Consider the following 21,658-nt stretch of genomic DNA (forward strand, 5'->3'; position numbering starts at 1 on the left):
GCTTAATGCGTCTTCTCTCCTTAGCCTTCGCCCGGATGATTTCTGACTCGGAAATATATTCGTCTTCTTCCATAGACTCTGGTTGGCTACGCGTAGGCGAACCAGATGGACCCGGGGACTGAGATTTTCCACGCCTGCTTTGCGTGGCCACGGTGGGTGTTGTGGTTGGGTTCTTCTTTGAAGAGCCCTGACTAGCATCGTTTTTTTCCGGCGGTGTGCCCTTCTTCGTTGCCGGCTTGGTAGCATTATCCAGCTTGGCTTGCTTTACATTCTTAATGGTATGTTCTTCCTTATTTTTCTCACTATCTACTACGGCAGCATACGAACGGGAGAACGTAGGCGCGATGAGTGTTCTATATTTTTCCGGGCTTCATGATATGGCAGCTTTTCCACTGTCTTTATCTCCATTATTTTTTCTCTTCTCTCATTTTGGGGCATTCTCGAGAGTAAACCGGATGTGATCCCTCGCAATTCACACAGGTTGGTTCAGAGGTGCACGCGTCACCTTCGTGTTTCTCTTTGCCACAGCGCGGGCAGGTGGCCTTGCCCTCACATCTGGTAGCGATGTGGCCGAAACGCTGGCATTGAAAACACCGCATGGGGCTAGGAATGAATGGCCTTACGGAAACAGATTGGTATCCCACATAGACCTTGTCAGGAAGTTTGTCGCGACAGAAAGTGAGGATGACGGACGTGCTGTTGATCAGCTCACCGTTCCTCTTTGTCTTAAGACGGCGGCAGTCTATTACACCCTGAGACGCCATCTCACTCTTTATCTCATCTTCAGAGACGTAGAGCAGGTCGTAATGCGAAATGACTCCCCGACATGTATCGAGTGTTTGGTGCACCTGGACCTTAACGGGTATTTCGTTAAATTTTATCATTTTCAGTAACTTTTCGCTTTGTGTTTCGTTGCTGGTTTTAATCAACAGTGATCCATCCCTTAATTTTTTGGCCGATTCTAAGTCACCGGGTATCGCTGCCGACAGAACTCGTCTTATTAGAAAGGGAGATACCTTTGTCAGGGTCTCACCATCATTAGCACATCTCATAACAAGGAATTTCCGACATGCGGTAGACTTACTTTCTCCCCCGCCCACTTCCGGACGGGATCTTTTCGTTGGAGGAAGAAAGTTGTTATCCATGGACTCAAAACAGAAATTCATCCCCTGGGCTCCCCACCCACCACGGAGCCACACATTCGGGACGCCACACCGAGATCCGGTGTGGTCGCCAGGGCTACCCGAGGGATATAGGAACCTTTGATAGGGGATAGGGCTCCTGGCGGCTGGGGAGCTTGGCGGCTCCTTCCAAGCGTACGCCAGGACGCGTTAGTGCTGGAGATATGGGGGTCTCCGTAGGGCGGCCGAAGGTGCGTGTGTTCGGAGGGCCCCCGCGCTGGAGGTTCTAACCCAAAAGAGATCCCCTATCAAAGAGGATAAAATTTCATAAGTTTTATTTTCAAAAGATTATTTATCTCTATCAAAAATTTATATTGCAGCTGATTAATGATAAAGAAAACAACTCACGAAAATCTAAAAAAACTCACAGGGAATGAAAACATGCCATGAGGGTGTTTCTTCCAATAACGATTTTCTGTCAGGTATTCCTGGCAGAGCAGTAAAGGCTACCACTGGAAAATCTAAAAAGACCTCTCCAGGGGATGTTCTGGTCCATAGAGAGGTACCACTGACTTCACCAGCTCCCAAGGCAATATCACTTAGCAAAGCCAGGCAAAATAATGGCTTGAAGGGTCAGTGATAACGATTGTAATGTAGCAATTGTTATGTTCTATTTTCTGAATTGTGTATTTTCAAAAGATGAGCTAATTTATATTGAAAATTTTTTTTAGATCCCACTACTATGATGGTGAAAGAAAAAATTGATAAATATCATGAAAACCGTCTGAAAAAGTTGCAGGCAGTTAAGTTTTTGCACCAGGGTGTTTCCTCAAAGAGGGCACCAAGAAATCCTGGGAAAGCAGTTTCGGTCACTTCTAGGACATCTGAGGAGACCAATGAAGAAGTTCTTATTCAGAGAGTAGAAAGAATGAAAGAACCTCTGCATTCCCAGACTCAGAAGGAAATGCACCTGAACCAGTCAGGCGATTGGGAAAATAATGGTTCAAGAGTTTAGCATTTATAATATGATTTGGCATTTGTTTTGCTGATGTTGTGTCTAGTTTGTTTAGTTTGAGAAAAATAATTTTTTTATTCAAACTTTAATGCTTTCTTCTTATGTATTTTAAATTTTTGCAGATGACATTCTTAACTTAGAAAAGGCGGTGGAACACATGGCAATGGAATTCCAAAAACTTTCTTGCTTGGAGGAAGCTATAAATACAATTTTAATAAAATTCGGTAAGTTGAATGCATCATCAGGAAACTGTGAAGACTGAAGATGTTAGAGAATTATAGTCTCTTCCGGTCAATTCAATAGATGAATTACAATCTTTACAAAATGAGTTAACATCTCCAAAAATCAGAAAGTATATGGTAACCCTGTACTATTATTACTTATCATTTTTTGTTTTCTTTCTCACATCACTTGACATTGATTTAACCATCTAATGCATAACCATTAATACTTAGTTCCAGCTATTGAAGGATCAATCTTCTGGGCTTTTATTCCGGGGCTATCCCATAAAAATGTCAATTCTGCCCTGAATAAAACAGTGTACTCCTGTCTGGCATCACTGATGACAAATGAACTGGCTTTGAAGTTCTGTATGAAGGGGAAGTCCTTGTGTAAGGTGGCTTTTGAGGTGGAATTCTCGGGATTGATCGGATTAATATTTGGTAAACATATCACATTTGCCTAATGACGCTGAACATCAGCATTGTCATTAAACTTGATGATTTACCAGATTAATTTTTTTTAATTACAGATATTTTCTTAACATCATTTTCATGATTTATGATGTTGTAAAAGATAAAAACCGAAATGGCCCAGAAATCGACATTTCAATGGTGAAGAAGAGCATTGGGGAATGGTTAAGGCTGGCTAGATTGCGGCTGAGTGGTGGAAAGGGGATAGGGAGTCTAGAGGCATATATTGTGGAAGACAATGTGATCGACTGTTCAACAGAAAACTTTCTCCAAGTCTAATATTATTCTTGTATAAAATTAAAATAAATAATTTTGTTAATATTAAACCGTCAATTTAAAATTCCGTTTCTATTTATTTCGGTCATTCCTCTTTCAACGGGTACCTAAGTACTTCCCTATGTTGTGCATAAAGTTTGTTTTTCACCTTGTTCCTCTTCAGCAAGTGGTTATTTCCTACTGTAGATGTCATAATTATAAATTTAGTTACAGGTATTCTTCAATTCAATTTCATTTCACGAACAACGTCGACATTCACACTGAAGAATACCTATTTATTGATAACTAAAAGTAACAAAATATAAAATACAACATCTATAAAAGGTAATAACCACTTGCTGAAGAGAAATAATTACTAAAATAAAAAATTCCTATAACGCATTAATGCAATTCACAGTTAGTTCACAATAGCGCCAACAGAGGGGGTGGCATCATATTTCTTTTAAAGCTCCACAGATGGCTCTGATGTCGCATCGGGAAGTTTTACCCGGAAAAAGTACGAATTTTACCCGTGTTTTACCATAAAATTACGCGAATTTTACCACTTAATTTTACCCGTTACCATGCAGGTTACCCATCTCTTACCACAATTTTACCCGTGTAAAATTTGGGTAATAATGGGGTAAAATATATTTTGTGCTGACTGGGGAGCTGCTTTTTCACCTTGAAGATATCACGTACTTGATCATATGTGCATATAATTATTTTAATTTGTGATTATTAGTGACAATATTATCTTTATTGTTTTGGAGTGCATTTTCAAGAACGGCTTGTTTACATCGTTTGCGCGATTGCTCGCCACAACTCTAGGACTATCACAGATATAATTATGTGATTAGAAGACCTTTTTGTGGCTTGGATTCACATTTTGGACCATTTATAATACCTTCGTTGAGAAAAGACCGTAGATGTTCACCCATGCGGATGTTATGGAAGGAATCATCGCGAGTGTTGTGATTGCGAATTCGTGTGACATACTTTGTGCTTTCTAATCACGATTTCATGAGTGACGATAATGGAAGGGTGAATGTTTGCCTTTAGATGTCATTTATACCAAATTGGCGATGATATAGGACTCTAACTGAATATTTGTAAATTTGTGATACAACGCTGAGGTAGGAGGATTGTGGCTTATGTTAGGGCAATATACCTATGCTGTCTCCAGATGAATGATTCATTAAATTTCTCCTCGTTTCCAGAAATCACTTTTTATTTATGTAATTTTCAAATATAATGCAACTGCATATTAGCACACATCAACGGTATAAAATATGCATAAAAGGAACGTAGATATGGTATATATGTGCATAATATGCAACTATATGGTAGCCCACATCAGTGGTATAAAATGTGCATAATATAATAGAAGGAGCATATAAATGGTATATATGGGTATAATATGTGCATTTATACCTATAGCCACATCAATGGTATAAATAGTGCATAAAATGTACATAAAAGGGCATATAAATGGTATACATGGGCATAATATGCGAATATATTTAAGGCCACATCTATGGTATAAATTGTGCATAAAAGGTGCATATAAATGGTATATATGGGCATGATTACATACGAATATATTTTATGCCACATCCATCGTATAAATTGTGCATAAAATGTACATAAAATGAGCATATAAATGGTATAATGTCCTCATATATTCCGTATATATGCAAACAATGCCATGTCATCAGTGCATATGCCGGTTTAAAGACCTCAGCTTAATCTGATCTTTGCCGCCGCTCTCCTGCGACTACGCCACCGTTTTCGACTCCGCTCGCCTGGACCTTCGCCACCTGCTTGACCTTGCCTTCACGGACAACGATTTTGGACTTCACGCCACAGCACTCCGCTTCCGTCGGGAGCAGAGATATCACTCCTGAGTCCCGTCGCTAAAGGGGCGCCCGGGGGCCGCAGCTGACTGGGCTCGTACCTACCTTTCGAACCCGGTCACTGTGGTCATCACCTCCGGGTGGTGCCTTTGCCCAAAGCGACACTCCCAGGTTGTCTCGGCCGCTACCCCAGGCACTAGAGTCTAACTCATTGCACGCCTGGGGGACACGGCCGGGTCCCCTCGTTAGGGTGTTAGGCCCCAAACAGCCCTCCCCAACGAATCATCTGGCCGCCATGGAATCCATGGCGGAATGAATGGATCTCAAAACTCCTCCATTGAAACAACATCGGTTAGTTAGTTAGTTATTGTTATTTTTAGGGTGCGTCGACCTCTTAGGCCATTTTGCGCCGTATCATTCTATTCGTAAAAATTCATTTTGGGAGGATCACGTCATAAACCTGAACCTGAAGGAATCTGGATATTTATTTCCTCGGAATAAAAAATAATAGGTGAGAAAGGTGAGTGCGTGAATACAAATTGTGTAACGAGGTTATATTTCATTCAGCAGACCAATAGTTTACAGAAATTTTATTACCCGACTAAGACGTTCAGGGTCGTCACGATGCATGTCGTTTAGTCCTCCAACAAGGTTCATCCTATATCGCAATAACCGATATAGGTCACATTTCGTCAGGATATGTCAGTACAACATCGGTACAGCTAGAAACCAATGCAGGTGACCTCACAATTGTCTCGGTCTATCACCGGCCTAAGCAGAACTTCTGTGCTGATAAATATGCAGCGATATTGGAAAGAGGATCACCAACAGTACTCGGTGGCGATCTAAACGCCAAGCATCATTCCTGGTAGTCGAACGTCCCGAACCCGAGAGGAAACAAGCTGAGGAAATGGCTGGATGACAACAATATCCGTGCCTTGGGTACAGATTATCCGACGCATTACACGTCCAACGGCTCCTATGACGTGCTGGACATCTTCCTTTTTGCAAATATCAATTTATCCGTCTCCTGCCGCACCGTGCAAGCACTAGAAAGTGATCACTACCCAGTGATCTGTTACTTGGGGATCAAACCACTTTATCTCCCACTCCCAGAGCACAGAAACTTCGCCAAATGCGATTGGCCCTTGTTTCAAACTACTCTTACATCATCTCTGCCAGCTTCGTACTCAGCGGACACGTGCGCAGACATAGACAACCTCGTCGCAGCGCTCACAAATAACATCCAGAAAGCGGCATAAACGGCGATATCTCTCGCAAAGCGCAGTCCTCCCGAATACCTGGACCTACCGGCTGGTATCGAAGAACTGATTCAAATAAAAAACAAGGCGTGTAAACGCTTCCAACAAACACATGATCCACGCGACAAAAGAGCCTTCCAAGTACTAAAACGAAAGGTACATGACACTGTTTTGGACTTCCAACAGACGACCTGGGAGAAGAAACTGTCCTCGCTATCCACTGACGACGGCAACATATGGCGAATGGCCAGATCTCTCAGGAAGCCCTTCACAAAAATCGACCGTTACGAACAGATTCCGGACTAGCCTGCAGCAGCATTGAGAAAGCCTCTTGCTTTGCTGACTTTTTGCAAGACTGCTTTACGCCAAACGGCCCTACACCTTTGGCTGCTAACATTACTCAACTAGAAGAAGAAGAGCCGCTAATGCCACCATCTGCCGCAAATCCTCCAGAAATCACACTGCCAAACATCGCTGAGGAACTCAGTAGACTTAAACTGAGGAAAGCTCCAGGTCCTGACGGGATTAAAAATGAGGTTCTGAAACAACTTCCGAGAGCAGCCGGAGTTCTTTTGGCCTTCATTGTTACCGCAAGCCTCCGACTCAACTACTTTCCTAAAGCGTGGAAGAAAGCAACGGTAATAGGTTTGCAAAATCCAGGCAAACCTCCGTCCGTAATATCTAGCTACAGACCGATCTCGCTCCTAGACGGTCTTGGAAAAATGTTTGAAAGAGTAATACAATGCCACCTACTGAAGCACACCGAATCAGAGAAGATACTCCCAGTCTTCAAATACGGATTCCGCAAAAAGCACTCAACACAGCATGCCCTACTTCGTGTCACAAACTTTATCAACAGCGCCTTCAACGCTAAAAGCTGCAGTGCTGCTACCTTTTTAGACGTCAGCAAAGCGTTTGACAAGGCATGGCATGAAGGACTTATTTGGAAATTAAAAATCTACCGCTACCCGCTCTGGATCATTGAAACCATATCGAACCTCCTCAATAACCGACAGTTCAGAGTCCATTGGGATGGAGCCAAATCAACCGTTCGACCTAATCCTGCCGGAGTCCCTCAAGGATCAGTCTTCGGACCACTGCTCTACTCCATTTATACCGCAGACTTTCCAACAACGTTCTGCTGGAACACAACCGCCTGCCTCTTTGCGGATGACGCAGCCATAATCTGCAAATCCACTAGACCACGCTACGCTGCAAAATACCTTCAAATAACCTTAAACAAAGTGGCGGATTGGTACTCCAAATGGAAAATAGACCTCAACCCGGCCAAAACGAAAACGGTCATGTTCCAAAAAAGGAATAGCTGGTTCCTACTTCCTGCTGCTCCACTCACTCTGCAAGGTATAAATATACCATGGAGCGATAACGCCAACTACCTCGGAGGTCACCTGTATCGGCAGCTACGATTTCGCCCCCATCTGCGTGAACTCCAAAAGAAGCTCAGCAGGACAAGCTTACTACATCGTCCCATCATGACCTCGAAAGAAATACCCCAACATCTGCGACTGCACATCTTCAAAGCTGTTATAATACCTGCCATCACATACGTCTCTCCTATCTGGTCCGGGCTGGCATTTTAAGGCCCGATCAGAAAACTAGACAAGACGATCCGGAAAATACAGCGGAGCATCACCAGAATCCCGAAGTTCGCCGGCAGTGACCTACTATATCTGGCCACCAACGAGAAGCCGCTTGAAGAAAAATTCCAGGAAGCAGCGAAGCAGTTCTACGAGTCAACTTTAACATCTGAAATTAATGACATTGCTGCTCTTGGAATGGCGAAACTAAATCCTTGGGATCGCCATTGCAGGCCAATCTCCTCAAAGGGAGATGCAGAAAACCAGCCGCCACATTGGTACTGCTAACCAACAGTCCTGGCAATCAGGACAAACACCAATGCTACCACTTCATAGTGCCTGAAAAGGCGGAATGGAGAGAAAAGAATCACAAGTCATCAGTGCATACATACCGCATATTGTGCGCATATATCGCAATTTATGAGGACATTATACCATTTATATGCACATTTTATGCACGATTTATAACATTGTGGTGGCATAATATTCGCATAAAATTTGAATAATATGTGCATATTATTCACTTTGTGCTGAGTGGGATGTACACACTTACGATTTTGACGTGTCTTACATCTTGTATATTTCAAAAGTACTTGTCCTTAGGGCAAATAGATTATTAGTATCATCATCTTAAAACCCTATTTTGAGCCAGACAGAATGGTAGAAATGGCAGCCCCTGTTGCTGTGAGGGAAAATGAAACTCTCCCATTTGAAAGACCAGTGACTGATGTAAATATTGATAAGAACATTGAGGTGGACAATAAGGAGATGTCTGTACCCCCTAGTGACAAAGATGTTTGAATACCACCCAGAAGAAGTAATCGGGTAAGAAAGCCAAAACAAAGATTTGAATTGTAAGCAGGAAGTTATTTATGTTTTCTTTTCCTGGGTATTATAATCTTAGAGGGAGGATGTTGTCATATCGCAAAGGTTGGCATTGCTTGTTTTCTGTTTGGTAGATTGTTTTTTGTTTTCTCTCCCTCTCGGAGATGGAGTGATGGAAGTGTAACATGCGAATTGTATCGCGTTTGAAATAAATTTGGCTGTAAACATTAATATATAACAATTTACTCTTTACCATGCAGTCTATTTATTTTACAGGTAACTTGGTAATGGTTTTCCGGGTTTACACCGCGTTGATACATGTTTTGCGGACGACAGTTTCGGGCGCGTTCCAGCTCCCGTCTTCGGGTCCAAATGATTTGCAGATCTGTGATCCTTATTTATTTACAGCTAGTCAGACGGATGTTGATTTTTAATTCCATTGTTGGAAAAGCCGTTTGAAAGATGAGGATAAAGGATAGCCGTCTTCCCTATTGAAGTTATTCGGGTGACTCGCTATTTCAATCGCCTCCCTTATCAGCCTAGGGAAATATTTATTTTCCCTGGCGATGATTTTCGATTCCTTGAAAAGTATGACGTGCCCAGGTTCCGACCATGCATGCTCTGCAACCGCAGAGAGACGAACATTTTTCTTTTCGGTTGCCTTAAGATGTTCATTTATTCTGCATTTGAGGGATCTAGATGTTTGCCCGATGCATGATAAACCACAGGAACAGGTTACTTCATACATTCTTTCATAGATATCTGATGGATGACGATCTTTTTCACTCCGGATGAGGTCAGAGGTCTTCTTCAAACTTATAAATCGCGTCAGAACGTCATGTTTGGCGAGAACTCTAGCAATTCTTTCCGACGTTCCAGCCACGTATGGCAAGAGAGCATGTGTCTTTGCCTTTTGCTGGTCTTGTTTTGCAATGTCCAAGGCCACATCTCTTTTCTCTTCTTCCCTACGCGCGATTTTTTGAATCAGTACTCGATCGTAGCCATTTTCTTGGAGCGTGGTAAGGAGGTGTTGTTTCTCTCTAGCGAGCAAATCTGTATCCGATATGGAATATGCCCTATGATATATAGAGTTTTAATTACTGATGCTTTTTGCCTGGGATGATGGTGTGATTTGGCATTCAAATAGCGATCAGTATGCGTTTCCTTACGATAGACTGAATGTCCCAGTGTGCCATCTGATTTCTTCTTGACGAGAACGTCCAAAAAGGGAAGTTGGTTATTTTCTTCCATTTCCATAGTGAACTGGATGGAATTATTTTGGCTATTAAGATGTTCAAGGAATCTTTTCAGTTTATCTGTCCCATGAGGCCATATGACGAAGGTGTCGTCAACATATCTCACGAAGAGTTTCGGCTTCATAGGGAAAGAATCCAGGGCTTTTCGTTCAAATTCTTCCATATAAAGATCTGCGACGACAGGTGATAAAGGAGAACCCATGGATGCCCCTTCCGTTTGTTCATATAATTTCCCTCCCCAAGAGAAATAGCAATTACGAAAGCAAAACTCCACCATTTTCGGAATGTCTTTCGGAAGGCCTTTTTCTGTCAGAGTCTTAATGACTTCGATGGCATCTTCAATAGGTATTTTGGTGAACAAAGACACCACGTCAAAACTAACAAGGAGATCCTCTTCCGTAATCTTATATTCCTTTATAATATTGATGAAATGGAAGGAGTTCTTCACATAGGTTGCAGTTAGGCCCGAGAATGGCCGAAGGCTATGGGCAAGATACTTTGCAAGCTTATGTGTCGGTGAGTCAATAGCACTTACGATAGGCCGGAGTGGTATCCCATCCTTGTGAATCTTAGGCAGGCCATAAAGTCGTGGAGGTTTAGGAGCCGACTGGATCAGTGATCGTCTCTCCTCTTGGGGTATTGACGAATGCTTCATGAGGGCCTTGATGTTCCTCTGGATTTTTGCCGTAGGATCTGAGTTAAGTTCTTTGTAGGTGGGGTCGTCTAGCAAACCGCAAACCTTCTTTCGGTAGTCCTCCTCAGACATGATCACAGTTGCGTTCCCTTTGTCAGCTGGCAATATCAGTGAATCATCGATTTTCCTGAGTTCACAGACGGCCTCTCTCTCTGCCCTCTTAAAATTGGGTTTTGGAGGCCTCGCTTTCCTGATGATATGGCTGACTTCTTCCCTGATTTCATCGGCCTCTGATTTCCTTAGCTTGCGTAAAGCATTTTCTACCCCAGTGATTATTTCCTCCTTCGGTATACTTCTGGGTGCTATGGCAAAGTTAAGTCCTTTGGATAGTATGGAGGTTGCAGAATCACTAAGAATCACTTAAGATAGATTAATAACCACACTATCTGTTTTATTGAAGGTGGATTCGGGTGAAGGACGTTGTTTTTCCACCAAATTTTCGAACTTCTTTAATTGCTTCTCTCTCATTGCTGTAAAGGTGGTGGAGGATGATTGCAAGGTAATTCTCTCCAATGTCTCCCAATCCTCTGGTATCAATTTGCTGCTAAGCTCTAGGTGTAGGTGGTAGAGTTCCGTCGAACAAAAGTGGAGAGCACTGCGTGTGTACTGTACTCGTTCTCTCAGTAGAGCAAAGCTCGCACGGCGGAGAATTCTCTTCACCTTCTTAGACTGGATAGGATGCTTGATGTTGAGAAAAGATAGTAGCGTATCCGAGTCTCTGCATCTCTCGAGGAAAGCCAAAGAAGACAGAAGTTTGAATTTCTTCTTTCTCAGCTTCTCAAATCTTCTACTACTCTTGAAAATATCCTCCCCGTAGAGGTGGATTAAATTATTACGGAGGCTTCCGCAGTTAGTTATTTGGTGATGGTTTTCCGGGTTTACACCGCGTTGGTACATGTTTTGCGTACGACAGTTTCGGGATGTAAGATGTAAGTTACTCATTAAATGCTATCGATATTCTTTACAATGCTGCTTACTTCATTTTATTCCAAGATAATGCCGAATTCTGTTGACGTACCTGTAACTTGTTTATTAAAATCTCAGATTGCTGTGGGAGATGGCCTTCCCACTACCGTGTGTCCACTGTGTTTGAAGAAACTGACGGATGTCAGTGTTTTCAAAAATATTTGTTTAGAATCAAACGCAGCTCTTAGAGAAAGTTTACCGAGAAGTTACTGCAAGGTTTGTACGTTTCGATTTTTCTTATTCGAAGACTGGTGTAGTCTAAGTTTTGTAGAGTTAAAAGTGACACTCTTTGGCTTTTGTCTACAACAGCAGGAATCTAGGGAGAAAATGTTAGTGGACTGATGTAGTTATAGCATAAATTCATAAGGATTAACTCAATTAGGTAATAGATTAGTCGCTTGGTGACAGAATTGGAGAAATATATAAATTTTATATCAGCCGGTGGCTAATAAATCGAGTAATAACTAAAAAGGCCCTTCGATTAACGATAAAAAGATAATTTAGCATACCTTGTGTTAATCTACAATAATGGGGGACATGAAAGGTCCTCAAGTGTAGAAACAAATCCCTGAATATTTGCTGCTAAAGAATGAAGTGCCAGAGACCCGGAAATTAGTTTGTTTATAAAAAATATAGAAAAATGCGTACATGCATGGATGCGTTGTCAAATAATAATAATATTTATTTTACAGGCACAAGCCCTTTTACAAATCACTTTTTTTGTATTTACTAATCAATGTGCATATGAAATGTTAGATGTGAATCAAACAGTACCCCAAGGTCCTGTTTACCATGAACCCTACTTAATGAATAACCTGAGAAGTATTAGTTATTTAGGTAAGGGAGTTTCCCTTTGCAGACGGTAAGAATATTGAATTTATTTATTTTTACCTGCAATAAATTATTCTTGCACCAGCAAGCACAAAGTCTCATATTCACGTAAACATATTATCTTTCTATTGTTGGGGGCCTCTACCTCACCTTTACTTATGATCTCATGAGGCTAAGGTTATTTATAATGTAAAGCATCTTGGCGATGTTTCAGAAATTGATTGTTCCTATTCAAGGCATTTCATGGTGGGTACAATGAAGGCATGATGGGAAAAATATTAGAAATTAATTTAAGTGGGCAAAAATCATCCTAGAAAATATAATCATGCATAGATGTAAAATTAGAAAGCATTTAGGATTTTTGATGTGATACATCTTATCTGTAAATGCTTACTCTATTTTTATATAAAATTTTTCTATATTTGAATATAAATTTTATATTTTCTTCAACTTTTACTAATTAGTTCACAAAATTTATAACTAAAACCATTTCTGTTTGTGCTTTTACTGACATTTTTTGTATTTGTGCTTACAAACTGTTTCTTCTAATAATCTATCAGATAAACACTATTCTGTTTTTGAAAATGCATCATATAATTTGAAAGTTTCCCCCTCCCGCTCGCCGTCCCGGGTGGCCGACCCTCGCCGCGTGGGGCTAAGTGGCAGCGCCGGCGAGGCGGAGCCATCGTCGGGCCGGAGTGAGGGTGACGAGACGGACGAACGGCTGACAGGCGATTGTTCGCATTGCAGCCGATCCCGCTCGGGATCATCCAAAAGAAGATTGAGGGAAAACAAAAGAAGAGCGGCGTTCGTAAATCAGCGCTTTCGCCGACGACGGAAGTCCCACTAGCCGAAAATGCGCATCATGTCTTTAAATATTGCGGTGGTTCATAACCCCCTTAAAATTAATTTAATATTGAATCTCATTAAATCTCAAAATGCAGATGTTGCTTGTCTGAAAGAGAATATGGAGGGGGTCGTTTGGCCTGGCCCCCTCTACCGGTCCATCACCAACTGTGATCGGCCGAGCCGGAGCACAACCATTCTAGTTAAATCAGGGCTTCCAGTTTCAAATGTAAGATTCAACCCCTCGGAGAATTACCTCCCTTAAGGTTCACGACGTCCATGTGGTAAACGTCTACGCTCCTGCGCATGTTGAGCGGAGGGCGGACAGGGATTTGTTTTTAAATGAAACACTGTTGCCTTATTTACATGTTTTTACAGGGAAAGCCATTCTCGAAGGGGATTTTAATTATACGTATCGCGGTGAAGATAGCCAATCTTCCCGCGCTCGTATGGAGCTTCCAAGACGGGCTTTTAAAGTTTTAATCGATTCTGTATGTTTAAGAGACACCTTTTTAAATTATAAAAATTCCGCTAACGTGCCATTTACGCGCAAGGGCCCAACGTCGCGCTCGCGTCGAGAATACATTTTATCTTCATTTCCAAAGCCCTCAAACCTCTTCCCCGAACCCTCTATTTAATACCATGTTCCTTTCTGACCACTGTGCCCTAATCATCGAACTCCCCTTTCCTCCCCATCCCCTAATCATGTCACTCGGGATAAACGTCTCTGGCGGTTGGACACTCTCCTTCTTGCGATGAGCGAGTGTCATGAGAATATCCGGGCGAAGGTTGTTCTGCTGGCTGTCGCCTTTGTCCCGGACAAAGATGTAGTTTTATGGTGAGAGAATTATTTTAAACCCAAAGTCACTCTTTTAAAAAAAGATATCCCGGCAGTGGAGGAGACAAAAGGATCAATCCATCCAGTTTTACAGGTCGGCACTTGAGGAGCTAATTACCTTGCTAATTACCTAATTACAGCTGGCGGGGGTTGGCATTGAGCGTTTTGTATCAAAGTCTACCGGAATTGTGTACGCCTATGACATTACGTTTTTCATCGACGACCACGAGCAGATGGAGACTGCTCGTGAAGTAATCGAGGCGTACACGGCGGGGGGAGTGGTAATTAAGCACGTGAAAAGTAAGGCAATTGTCTTACAAGGGATCCCCCGTCTAATCCCTGCTGGAAGGTGACGAAGGACCCAGTAAAGATTCTCGGTATATGGTGGGAGAAGCCAATCCCCGCCATGCTCGAGCATAATTGGGATGAGGTCCTTAAGACAATGAAGTTTAATATTGGTAAATATACTTGTGTCTCCCTGCCCCTGACGGCTAGGGTTAAATTAATCAATACTTTGATTTATCCGAAGATCTGGTTCGTGGCACACATATGGCCACTTACACGGAAACACCATGCACAACTCATTACACTCACAAATAACATGGTGTGGTATAAAATGCTGCGCAAGGTGAAACGGCAACAGCTTTATTTTAGTCGCGATAAGGGGGGACTTGACTTGATATATGCCGAAGAAGAAGTGTGATCTATTCGCCGGTTTACAGACTGGAAGCTTACTCCGCTCTACGCCACACATCTCTTTGGACTGCGCCTCTGCTAACGACTCTGCCCGTCTGGACCTTCGCCACTGACTTGACCCTGCCGTCTTGGACAACGATTTCGTCTTACGGACCACACCACGCCACAGCACCTCGCTTCCATCGGGAGCAGAGACATCGCGACACAATCCCGTCGCTAAAGGGGCGCCCGGGGGCCGCAGCTGACTGGGCTCGTACCTACCTTTCGAACCCGGTCACTGTGGTTATCACCTCCGGGTGGTGCCTTTGCCCAAGGCGACACTCCCAGGTTGTCTCGGCCGCTACCCCAGGCACTAGAGTCCAACTCATTGCACGCCTGGGGGACACGGACGGGTCCCCTCGTTAGGGTGTTAGGCCCCAAACAGCCCTCCCGGCCCTCCCCATTGAGTCATCTGGCCGCCGTGGATTCCATGGCGGCCCCACCAACCTCAGGATTGACATCTGCTGCATCCCGGCCAACTGGCTACAACACCAAGACACCATTTGGCGGCCATCCGTAGCTGTACAGCAGCCGGATAGCAGCCAAGGACAACCCCATGGACAAAGCGCCACGGCGCCATCATTGTTCGGATCCTCAGACTCACCAAACTCCTTGGAAATGAACGAAACCTCAACGGCCCTTTTAAGGTCTTCATCATCGGCCCTTTTTAGGACCTCAAACGCCGCAAACGCGTCTCTGACTGAGGAAATGGAGGAAGACGAGTCCCATACACCATGCGGGTCATCAATAGCCCTCTTAAAGCCCCTGTCAGCCCCATCCGGGGCCTTCATCATGCCGAAATCCCCCAAATTGGGTGCGAACTCGCCTCCAACCCTGCCATCAAAGCATCCTGTGACCACCACAAACAGGGTCACGCCAATACAGCCTCAAGATGATGACAGGGCAGCGCCAATCATTGCAGAAACCGCCCCAGAAACAAACAGCAAACCACAACGGCCACCTACCCGACGACGTCCACCGGCGATTATGATATACACTATATCAAACTAAAGACAATCCATGGCCCTCATTAAATCGGTCATCAAAGGAGAATTCACGGCAGACATTAGAAGGAACTTCACCAGAATTCTTGTCAATACCCCAGATGACCACGACGCTGTAATGGCCTTGCTTAAAAAGGAGGAAGCCGAATCAAGCAGCTGGCCGTTGAGGGAAGAAAAGCAAACTTCCTTCCTCATTAGAAATCCGACTTCGACATAGATTACCTACGGGAACTCTTCGAGACAAAAGGGGTCCCAGTCACATCCCACCGAACCATCCGTGCACGAAACGGAGAAAAGAAAGAACTGCACCAGCTCACCGTCCGTCCTACTGAAGACTGGCCCGCGAAGCGCATAGGTAAACTGAAAAAGATTGGCTTCGTCCAATTCTACCTAAAGCCCTACCAACACGACCGGCCGCAGATGTGTTTCAACTTCAACAGGTTCGGGCACTCAAGCACTTACTGCACGGCGGCTCCACGATGCTGGAAATGCACCGGAGAACACTATGGCTCAAAATGCACTCTCGGCAAGGAAGAGCCGGCAACATGCTGCAACTGTTAAGGCAACCACCCGACCATGTCACGTAAATGCCCTGTGTTCAAAAAGCACCTCGAACACACGCGCAAGCAACGAGGCCCACGAAAAACCATCCAGGAGCAGCTCCAAGCTCCAAAACCCACATAAAATGCACAACAGGCCCCGCCGCAGGAGACAGCGGAACAATTCCCCAGCCTTGGCCGTCAAAATCCATGGGGAACCGGACTGTCAAATCCAACATCTCGCCCTAGAAACACCCAGCGCCAACGACTGGACGTGAACATTCCGAACCAGGACGTAGCCCAACCACCATCTGCCTCTGCACCTCCTCCACCTCAAACAAACAGTACTCCTGATCTGGAAAACCTGGATCTCGTCTCCATACTAAAACAAATTCTGTCGATCTCCTTACAGACACAGCAACAACTTCAGCTTCAGACGAGCCTTCTAACGAAGATGCACGAAAAATTGGCGGTGGCGGTCTCATAGTAGCTCTGTTGAACGCAAATGGAGGTTTGCAGTGGAAATCCGCAGAGGTGCTAACATTTCTAAAAACCCACGCAGTAGACGTCGTTCTCCTCACAGAAACGAAACTACATCCATGGAAACACTGGCGCCTTCCAGGATATAAAATCATCAGGAACGACAGAGAACCTACACCACCGGAGTATTACGCAGCAGGGGGAACGGCCGTTCTACTTAAAGATGGCCTAAAAGGCAACAAAGTCAGTCTCCAAGGCACCGCCCCACTCGAGGTCACGGCGGCGAAACTTGACACGCCGTCTGGACCCTTCCAGATTGCAGCGGTCTACCACAGACCAGGTCGAACCTTCCCAGCAGGAAGCTAAGCGGCCTTATTCCCGAACAACATGCCGGCCCTGATTGGAGGCGACTTCAGTGCCAAACACGGCTACTGGCATTCTGTTTCTCCAAACGCAAGATAAGACAAACTCCGAGACAGGTTAAATGAAAAGGAACTCCGGGAGCTTGGGCCAAGGCAGCCGACGCACTTCCACACTATTGGAAAATCAGATGTCTTGGACATATTTCTACTCACGGAAACAAACATGTCCCTCTCCTGTCACACCGCAACAGCCCTGGAAAGTGACCATCTCCCGGTCCTATTGCATATCGGACTGAGACCTACCCGACTGCCACCACCTATGCACAGAAGCTTCTGCAAAGCTGACTGGCCAGCTTACCACCAACATATTATCGACTTACTATCATCCTCACAACCAGACCTGGACGAACCCGATCAAGGTGACGCAGCAGGCACACAGATAACAACCGCATTACTTCTGCCGCAAACACCTGCATTCCTCTCACCAGACACCAAGTCCTCGACTACCTCTCCCTGCCCGCCAGCATAACCAATCTAATCCACAAGAAAAACGCAGCCCGGCGGCGTTTTCAAAAGTACCAAAACCCCGTCACCAAACGCCTCTACCAATCCCTCAAAAGAACAGTTTGCGGCAGAAGTTCGTGAATTCCGTCAGAAATCCTGGAGCAACAAACTTGCGTCCCTGACTCAAGAAGATGGCAGCATCTAAGTATAGTGGCCAGCCAATGGAAAGCATACTAGTAAGACTGGAAGGTAAATCAATTAAGCAAGCTAATACATGTAAATTTCTAGGTATAACTCTGAATTATAAAATGACCGGGGACGACCATATCAATTACATCAGCAGTAAATTAAATTTTACCTGCTACTTGCTGAGACAGCTTAGCTCCACAGTGGGAATTACTATATTGCTAAGTTTATATTATGGGGACTTTTACCCTCATGTTACTTATAGCATAATCTTCTGGGGCTCTAGACATCACGCTTTAAACATTTTTCGTCTCCAGAAACGTGCAATGAGAATAATTGCTAACAAAGATTATAGGTCTCCCAGCAGATCAATCTTCAAGAAATTGCAAATTCTACTGATTCCGTGTGTGTATATTTTATTTACTATTATGTATGTAAAAAATAACTGATAATTTCATCATGAATAGTGTTCTTCATAATTACCCCAATACGTCACAAATTGACTTGCATTACAATTTTGTACGCACTATGGTAGCTAAAATGGGCCCAAAGGAAATGGGTAACAAGCTGTTTAACAAACTACCTACATGTATGAAAAATGTGAACATCAATTTGTTCAAGTGTAAATTAAAAAGGCTATCACTGAACGATATGTATTACTCTGTCGACGATTACCTTAATAATGGCATTTAAACCTTTGTATATAGATTTTGAGAACAGATAATTATCCTCCTTGAATTGTATATGCACATACTTATGATTTTGACGTGTCTTATATCTTGTATATTTCAAATGTACTTCTTGGGCAAATAAATACATTATTATTAAACCCTATTGTGAGCCAGACAGAATGAAAGAAATGGCATCTTCTGTCGCTGTAAGGGGAAATGAAACTCTCCCCATTGAAAGTCCCGTGACTGATGTAAATATTGATAAGAACATTGAGGTGGACAATAAGGAGATGTTTTAACCCCCTCGAGACAAAGATGTTTGTATACAACCCAGAAGAAGTAATCGGGTAAGGAAGCCAAAACAAGTTTTTGACTTGCAAACAGGAGGTTATTTATGTTTTCTTTTTTCTTTTCTGTGTATTAAAATCTTAGAGGGAGGATGTTGTCATATCCTAAAGCTTGGCATTGCTTGTATTCTGTTGAATTGATTGTTTTATGCTTTCTCCATCTCTCGGAGATGGAGCGATGGAAGTGTAACATGTGAATTGTATCGTGTTTGAAATAAATGTGGCTGTAAACATTAAGTTATAACAAATTACTCTGTACCATGTAGTTTATTTATTTTACAGGGAACTTATTTGAGTCATGTTGGGGGAAATCATCTTACAGATGCAACAAAAATAATGTTAAAATGGCTTATTACATCGCCTGATGTGTGGAGTTTGTGAGTATCAGTGAAACTCTTCCTTAATGTGGTAAGGTAACATTTTTCACTTTTTTTATAGAACCCTCGTGTTGGTACATAATGAGCGTAAATCTCACTCTTGAGCAGGCCAAAAAGCATCGTAAATGTTGTTTTTCAATTTCGGGACTTATTTTTCCACACTTGGTTTCAAATATTTATATAATTTTAAACAGCCTCTTGCCTATCTTTATGAAAAACTTTACAGTATATTTCAGAAGCATAACCACCAGTGCTAAGTGTAAGATACACACAGAAAATGAGGGTGATTGCTAACATTACAGTACATTCATTGCGGAGGCTGTGCGTAGGAACCAACTGTGAAAGGATACCTCAGAGAAAGACATCGAGCTGGCCATCCCTTTGTTGCACCGCCACCCTTTTAGTCGCCTTCTGCGACAAGCAGGGATACTGTTGGACTTTCTAGTCCCCCATTTCCAGGGAATGCTTTGCTAATGAGAATGGCCAAGAACTTGCAACAATCAGAAATAAGTCTATTGTGCTTTCATCATGTTAGCTTATTCGCAATCCATGCAATCCAATATCAAAATTCTTTCACAAAGTGGCATACTGAATACCAAAATGTTTAGTCACAAGTTAGAGCAGTGTAAAAACTGATATTCCTAAAGGAGGGTAGAAGAAGCAGTGTAAACCCAATAGCTATTCAATTAAAAATTCAACCATCACAGGGTATATTCCGTTGTGCCACTAAATTGTAGTAGTAGTTCAACCATTGCTACAGCATCCACCACACAGCCTAGAAGACCCATATTCAAAGTAATGGATCCAATCATTTAACTCATTTGTGTCACGCAATGCTACGCCTTAGTAATGTATATTCCCTCCACAAAGTTCAACCACCACCAGCACTCCACTTGAACCAAGAACATTCACCTTCACCACTATAATATTATACTACTACCCACGATGAATTCCGAATCAGTGATGGCATTGATAAGGCTTTAAAACTGTTGCATTGCGAATGAACTGCACTGCAAACAAGACAGTGAGGTGTGGGACAGAGAAAGTGATTTTTCTCAGATCTCAGCGATAGCAACAAAATTTTCAAATAACTGTCATGATATAGATATTCATGAGTGATTCTTGGTTTTATTTCACCGAGAGTAATGATGTTAAATTTCATAATGCAAAAAAGCAATCACCTTGAGTTTTCCCATGTGATACCAAGATGTTCAGGTTTTGCAATTGCACACACCTTCAGCTCATGAAGCAGACCAAACTACTGCCATCAGGCACCTAGAAGGTACTAAGAGCAATCTGTTTTTATTTAACTTGCCGAAAGACTTCCGTAATTGAATAATAATGCATTGAAATTGCAGACATTTCTTAACTTTTGTGGTTGGATATCAGGATGGCGATATTGATGCGTAAGGCAATAAGTTCATGCAAAAGATATGCAGGAACACTCAACTTTAGCAAATAATTTTGACTAATGGATTGTACATGCCATGAGAAAGTAATGCAACATTAAGAGGTAAAAATTGAATTTTTATTTTATTTCCTTCCTCATGAGCCAGCACAAAAAATATGGGTTGCTTGAGATACACGAGGGCCCGGCTTACTCAAGTATATACTATCTCTTCACATTGTAATTCAGTTCCACACTGCATGTTAGCAGTGAGTTATATAGTTAACTGTTTTCTTGTATTTCCTGTTTCCATGACTATGATCCATTTCAATTTTTTTACTTTTAAAATTCAAAAGAAGATAGTAAGAACTATGCATTATGATAAGTTCAGGAGCCATGGCCACCCTCTTTTTAAAAAGTTAAGAATTGCTTATTGTACCATGTATTTATATTTTATATGCATCGGTTATTACAATGGAAAATTTATCTTTGTATCTTAAAATCATGTGCTACCAAGAACATAATACTAGTGAGGTAACTGATCCATATCTTCAAAAAAATTGTGTAGTTTTCTAGGAGGGTCCCAGAGTTGTGTATTAAATTTCGCAATGCCTTTCCAGTGCATCTAAACACACTCAAACAATGTCTGCATTTAAATGCCAGCTAAGGTCATTCCTATTTTCAAAGTATTTTTACAGTGTGAAGGATACCTTCTTGTAGTTTTAATCTGACCTGTAAATTGCATTCTTGTAATGCCTCCAGGATGGAATAACTTATTTTTTCCAATTTTTATTACTAAGAAACAAAATATTTCATAGTTACTGTGATTCCAACCCCTTAAGTCGCCTCTTACGACAAGCAGGGATACTGCGGAGGTATTCTCGAATCCCCTCTCCGCAGGGAGTGCTTTCCTAAACAGCTACTATTAAATGCTTGTTACACTGAAGAGTAATTCTGATGTTTTTTTTCAAGAATAATGTACAAGCAGCCTACGTCTGATTGTGAAACTCC

At 42.6% G+C, this 21,658-nt stretch overlaps 1 protein-coding gene across 1 annotated transcript in view; it reads left to right on the plus strand.

The window, feature by feature from the left end:
- Positions 1–21,658, plus strand: part of LOC124170382 (zinc finger protein 271-like) — a 335,367-nt gene that overhangs the window by 272,576 nt on the left and 41,133 nt on the right. The window lies entirely within an intron of this gene.

Source organism: Ischnura elegans, chromosome 13, assembly GCF_921293095.1.
Source record: "Ischnura elegans chromosome 13, ioIscEleg1.1, whole genome shotgun sequence".
NCBI lineage: Eukaryota > Metazoa > Arthropoda > Insecta > Odonata > Coenagrionidae > Ischnura > Ischnura elegans.